This window comes from Mercenaria mercenaria, chromosome 2, assembly GCF_021730395.1.
Source record: "Mercenaria mercenaria strain notata chromosome 2, MADL_Memer_1, whole genome shotgun sequence".
Lineage (NCBI taxonomy): Eukaryota > Metazoa > Mollusca > Bivalvia > Venerida > Veneridae > Mercenaria > Mercenaria mercenaria.
The window spans coordinates 115426085-115433020 of NC_069362.1; positions in this window are offsets into that span (position 1 = coordinate 115426085).

Consider the following 6936-nt stretch of genomic DNA (forward strand, 5'->3'; position numbering starts at 1 on the left):
TAAAGAATGCGTCACTTCGTATTAAAATTATGTTTTTAAGTTTGTTGATCCATCGAGCATGACTAAATTGAAAAGCGAAGGTGTTTTCCTTTAAAACAATTCAGAAAAACCTCAGACGTGACCGAAGCGCATAAAAATATGCCCTGAAAAAATAGTTCAAAACGTATAAGAAAGATTTCTCTAGTTTAGCCTTAATACATAATGCACTCGTCAGTAATAAAACAGCATAATTATGATCTGAATCATTTTTTCTAGTTGTATAGGATATAGATCTGTATGCGATTTTTTCTACCTGTCCTGATTCGAATGACAAGGGAGATCACTGTGTAGGAGTAAGTTAAATGATAAACTGCTTTATTTAATTTAAAAATAGATTTTCTTTCTGAATTACTTCCCTTTATTCTTATTTTACCCTTATTTTTGTACAGCTTTTATAACGACTGATTCATATTAGTTATTATTTAACATTTTGCTTTATCGTTTTAATATCTCTGTAAGGCTGAGTCAAAATATTTCTTTAAGATTTCCTTTTTATAAATAATTATATATGTAGTATATTAATTGCTACAGTGCTCCACTGTTACATGGAAAGCTACACGTTACAGGTAAAAGCCCTGCTCCGTGGCTATTCAAATTCTTTTGTGTGTATGCAACCCATGATTACAATAGGTAACAGTTAACGGCCACGTGCCAACCTTTAGCACGCAAAACCACAGGTATTTCATATAGAATTTCATATACAATAGACTCTATTTTGACAGACGTCACTGTTCATAGTCAGGATTTTCATGCTTTTTCAGTGACAATTCAAGTTAAAAGGTAGGACGGGAGCAGGGCTTTAAGGAAAATGGTCGCGATGCAAGTACATTGTATTGTCCGTAAGTATTGACCTGGCACTCCTGAATATTCCGTATATTTCCGTAAATTAATTTTCGGTGTCCGAACATAAATAGCGATATAACTAAATATTACATATATAATTTCTAACTGTTATTTTGTCACATGTGCAGGTAGCTCTGCGGACAAAGCGTTTACCTACCAATATCAGGATTGTGGGTTCGAGTCCTACGTCAGACCATACCTTTCCCCCCCCCCCCCCCCAAATTTTATATGCAGACTTACTACTCATTTGATCAAACCTATCGTGATATTTATGGTTCATTTATTAAGAGTAATCATATTTGCCCGTTGTAAAAAGTGGAATAAAATTGTTTTAAAAGTATCTTTGATAAAAAGACAAATTACCTGTCACCAGCGTTCCAGAAAAAAATACAACAAGAGAAAAGAATTAAAATTCATGAAATATGATACATAAAATAATACAAACGATAACATTACAATACATTAAATTGAAGAAAAAAGTTCAATTCAGTAAGTGATTTCGAACCCGTGGTAACGTGCGTGGAAGTCAGACACCTTACATCTACGCCACCGTGTCATCGATTTACTTTACATGTTACTTTAGTAATGTAGATACTTTCAAAATACTAATATTGCGTAAATTAACGAAAACGCCCGAAAGTATTGGCGAAGATTAATGAGTGCCAGGTCAATACTTAGGACAATACACGTTTGTTTAACTTACCTATTTGTCTCGATATTTAATGTAATAACCTATATTAATACTTACAAGATAAATAATTGACATTCCTTGCAAATCCTGAATACATTTAGATGTTAGGGATACTTTACTATGACTTTTAACAACATTACATCAGTCCAGGATTATTATAATTGTTATTGAATTGAAAAATTTACATGAAAGTTGTCATTTTGATAAACGTTAATAAAACAGAGTAAAAGCTACAGAGTTTTTAGGATAGATTATGAAGCAAAATAGAATCAAAACAGTACATAACGAGAATTTCTAGTCGGTTAAAAATCTCATCAGAGCTAATGTTACTTGTAATTTGACTTTCCGACTCAATTAATAAATCTTATCTTAGTATATCAAATGTTGATGTTTGCCTGATGTGAAGTTTCTAAGTATGTGTGCCCGATAAATGAAACTGTTTGATTTCTTTTAAGCAAAATTGAATCAAAGCATATCAACGGGGCATTTGCGTCTTCTCCCGATGGTTTGTGCATGGTTCTTTTTCTTATCTCAAAACTGCACGGAAGTCGAAACAGCAGGATCTTGGGGTAGATAAGGTCTAGTTTCCAGTTTGGCGGACCTCACTGACTTCTACTGTTGTTGTAGCAGGGTCGGTCGTTTGTACAAACATTTTAACAAGGTAGTGGAGTTTAAAGACAACAACCCACGAATTAAAGAAGTAGGGTTGCAACATTTTTAATGTTTTGGTGTCAAGATTACTTAAAATAGAAAAAAGTGGAAACTTCACAGGTCGTTAAGTCGTGACATCAGTACATTTTATTTTATTAGGCTCGGCTAAACAAGAAGTTGATTTTGCAGCATACCCAACTTTTTTCTTCTTAGGCGTCTTATCAAGCCATCCGCAGCGGGGTGCGAGAACAGCCGCCGCAGAGACTTTCCGATATCAGACAGACCTGAGATTTACATTGAAATATAGAAGGATTAAATTTTGTTTCGACCATTCTTATTTCCTGTTCTGATATTTAAATTTATCACTGTTCCTACCATAAAATTCATTTTCTTATCTTTCCACTGGTGTATTTTTTATTAATGTAACATCATTTCTTCTTGCTTCCAATTTCATTTGAAACCAACGATAGTATTTCCCTATATAACCTATATAAAATGCAAGCAAAACACGTTTTTCGCTTACTTTAAAGGACATTTAATACTGTTTATCCTCTGAAACAAATTTTATCACTGTTATGACGTGAAAGTATAACAAACAAAGAAAATGATGATATAAAAATATTTAAAGTAATTCAATAGCATCTTGCTTCCATTTGCATTTAAAAATTGCACTTTAGCTACTCTGCCCAAAATGTCCGAGTTATGTTCGATTAGCTGATAAGATTCTCTGTCTTGCTTGAAGTAGTAGAGACAAAGATATTAGAACTATTATAGCTGGAATACTATTGGAAAGCTTAAGTTTTTTGGCTGATTGTTTTAAAAATAAAAGATAAAATACTGCCTTTATCCCATTTTGCGTTACATGTCGTTTATTTTATGTAAAAAAAGAAAATAGTGTCAAAAATTACTGTGTATTTCGTTAAAAGTCAGTCACGTGTCATTGTTACAGTCAAAAAATGTAAATTGACTCAACCACGTGTCATTGAAATATTCGATCTTAGAATATAACAGATTTAAAATGTAAAAAATTACAGTTTATAGTTTTGTAAATTGTACATCCACGCTTCTCTGTGACTGACAGAATATATCGGTTGCATTTTTGTAAAAGTGAAATTAGTGCGTGCGAAATAAAAATAGTATAACGTGCACATTCAGTATAGAAATTAAACAAAATCAGAATTCTAAACTGTTTTTACAGGGTTTTCGCTTCTATTACTATTTATCAAAATCGGATCAGTGCATAACAGAATAAATCACAGCTATATCAACATACGTCTGTATTAATTTTACTGTTATTATATGTATTACCAGATTGCTATATGATATAATGGACTAATACATAAATTTAGCACTACTGGAAGTATATAAAATATTCTGTTGATTCGAGTGTTTAATTGTAATTATCATGTTTACAGTCGAACAAATAGTTGTCACAGTCAAAACTTTTCTAAGTTTAAATGTGAACAATGACCTGACATGATATATCTGTTAACTTGATATCTTTTTATTTAAAATAGATTTTAATATTACAGTAATTTTGATTTTAAAGTAAAATATCATATAGCATGTTGACTGTTTTTACTTATTATATATAAGCGTGTAATGTGTTTCTGATTAATAACAAAGTGTTAAGTATAGTAGCTGTCAGCATGACAATATGATAAAACTTCTGTTAACACAGCAGGTATCCGCGCCTGTATAAGGGTCAGCTATAAAAAGAAAAACTTCATGAAAGAAAATGAACTGGATGTTTAATTAAATCATCATATTTCTATCCTAAAAATATATCCTAAAACGTTGACTTTTTCGGAAATTATTGAATACTTTTGATCACAGAATTGCGAGTTTGCACAACTGCATGCAGTGTGTGCTATTCATACGGATATATATAACCAGATGTTCTGTTGCGCAACATATTATACTTGATTAACTAAGCAAATGCAAATGAGATAGCGGTCAGATAAACCTAAAATTTTAGTACTTAAAATTATGTGACCGGTGTCTTAAATTTTTATTTCTTTCTGTACTGTTACATATTGTAAATACATGTGTTTAAATTGCTGCAAGTTACAGTTTCCACAATGCCAGACTGCCTTAGTCCATTTCATAGCCTGTACTCAAAAATGAACATTCATTTAATAAAATCGAAAGAAAGCCTTGAAGCAAAATGTTATTTTAACACTAAATGTTACAAATCGAGTTTTAAAAGCTTTTGATGAATCAAAATTTGTTATACGGATATCTTTACAATTTAAATGTTTTTAATTAAAATTTCAATCACATATCACTGATGAAATGATTTTTTTATCATTACAATTCATATGATGATAATTACATCATAGCTATCTTTTCATAAGGTTGGTTATTATTTGAGGTGATCATGAAAATATTTTATCCTGTAAAATTCTTGCATTAATTATACGGACTCCCATTTCGTCTTTCCTTTTCTTTTATAGATGATAATAACAACACTGTTTATTTGTGAAAAGTAGCCTGGGTTCCAGTCTGTTGTTTTTTCATGTGTTTCTGTTCTACTGTTAGAAACTAAACGGGCCAGTAACAGCAACTTTCTCATACACATAAGATAGCGCGTATGTTATGACAAAGCGAAAATTATCACCGACTGAATCTCAGGCTAGATGATAAGATACGTTATGTTACCAAACGGGTAGATAAGGGGAGAAACTCGCATATCTAATTCTTCTTATCAACGGTAAATACAGGGTACTGTCCCTTGATGAAAGAACATGAAATGTGTAGAATTATACAACCCTTTCTCCAAGAATTGTGGAAGTTGGTGTATTTGTGGGTGGTTCCAATACTCCCGCTTTCATTGCCCTGGGTATTGTTTAATCACTCCTTGGATATGGTGTCTGCTTTTTAATTTTGTCTTTTGACTGTTCCTGTGATACGCAGGCTCCATAACCTCAGATCCCCTTCCTAAATTCTAGTTTGTTTAGTTCTGCCCATTGATTTCTCGTTTGGGGCAAACCCTTTATTTTATCTGGGGACCAAACGCCGCTCTTCATGGAATTACACGCCTCAACACGTGTATCACGTGAAGGTTCCATGTTCATCATCGTTTGAATACATCTGCGGATGTCTCTAAATTGCTTTTTGTACTTTTAGCATGTGTAAATGTTGAGTTCTGCTCAACCTGGGGCTAGAGGGCGTGGACGGTAGCATGCATTTCCACTACCATCCATGAACAGGCTCAATCAAACCGAGCCTGCAACATTTTCGTTTTTGTTGTGTTGAGCGACCTGTGGAGTTTCCATTTCCATTTTAATATGTGATATCGTGTTAAATTTTGGGGAAAAAATAAGATTTTTCTATTCTACTCAATACTTTGAACACAGCTACATAGAAATACTTTTTAAAGCATGTCTTCTAGCTTATAGACTGAGTTAAGCATAAGATTCTTATTTGTCAAAACATTATTCTATATATCTGAAAATTGTGTTTTTGATTTGTGGAAGTCGACAAAATGGCTGTTCTTAATAAGTAGCCTTATTTTTAATACAAACGATTTGTCAAGAAAACATTCACTCAAACAAATGTACAACAGACTTGTGAACATATAAAGTAGTATTGATTAGGTCAAAAATGTGTATTATTTGTTGTTGCCTGCTGCCAACTGTATATTTGTTCTTTAGTTTTCGAAACGCTTTAACATACTTTAATCTTAAAGACCGACACGCAGAGGTACTTCCAAGATGGTATACATGTGTAGCTTTTGAATTCTTAACCTTTCTAGAACAGTTCTCACTTATATGCCAATCCTGCTAGAGCAAATCATAATTCTCGTTTAATTTATCTATTAAGCCTCACAATTTAGCAACTGTAAAAAAAAAAAAAAAAAAAAAAACATATAACGTAGTTCAAAACATCATATGACTTCACTTATATAACGGTTTTGACAAGAAGTAGAATGATCTACTATTGGTAAACATCCAGTGACCGCTTGTAGAGAAGTGCGACTCCATAGACGATATTACAATAAAAAAATGACTTGTCGTCCGTCTTAGCGGACTTGCCGTCTTAGCATATTTTGGATTTATTTTTAAAAAGTTTTTTAAATAATTCGGCTACATTTTTGTCAATTAAGGCCTCCAACAGAGCCAGCATTAAATTCCTGTGAATCGGTAATACGTGCGATATCTCTGATGTGTACAATCATCCGTTTTTCTGTCAAAAAGGGCTCTTGCTTGCCGTCTTACCATGCTCATTTTCTCTAAACAAAACAGTTTTCCCGTTTTCAGGCCAAGACTGTTTATCTGTTGATAAACCCGTTTAATTGTGAGTGAAGTACTCACTTTTTTCCTTAGCCTGCGCTTGATTTGGTCATATTTGATCAAGAAATAAAGAACTTACGCCACTTTGAAGAATCGAATCGACGGAATTTGGCTTGCCGTCTTAGCCATAAAATGACGTCAAAGTCACGTGGTATGGGCACACTGTTCAATGCAGGTAAAACTCATATTGTCGTTTCGATTCACTTTTGATCTTTACTGCCAGAAAAATATAGTTCAGGCCATTATTTAGGTTAATGAGTTTTAAATGAAAATTTGGTCTCCAATTTCGAAAAACATTTTTTGTTCGAACGACGCCATTTTGTTCAGTTTATTGTGAATGACGTCAGATCGCGCTAAAATCTCGCGGAAAGGGCCAAATGTGCTTAATATGACGATTAACGATTTTTATTTTTGTAC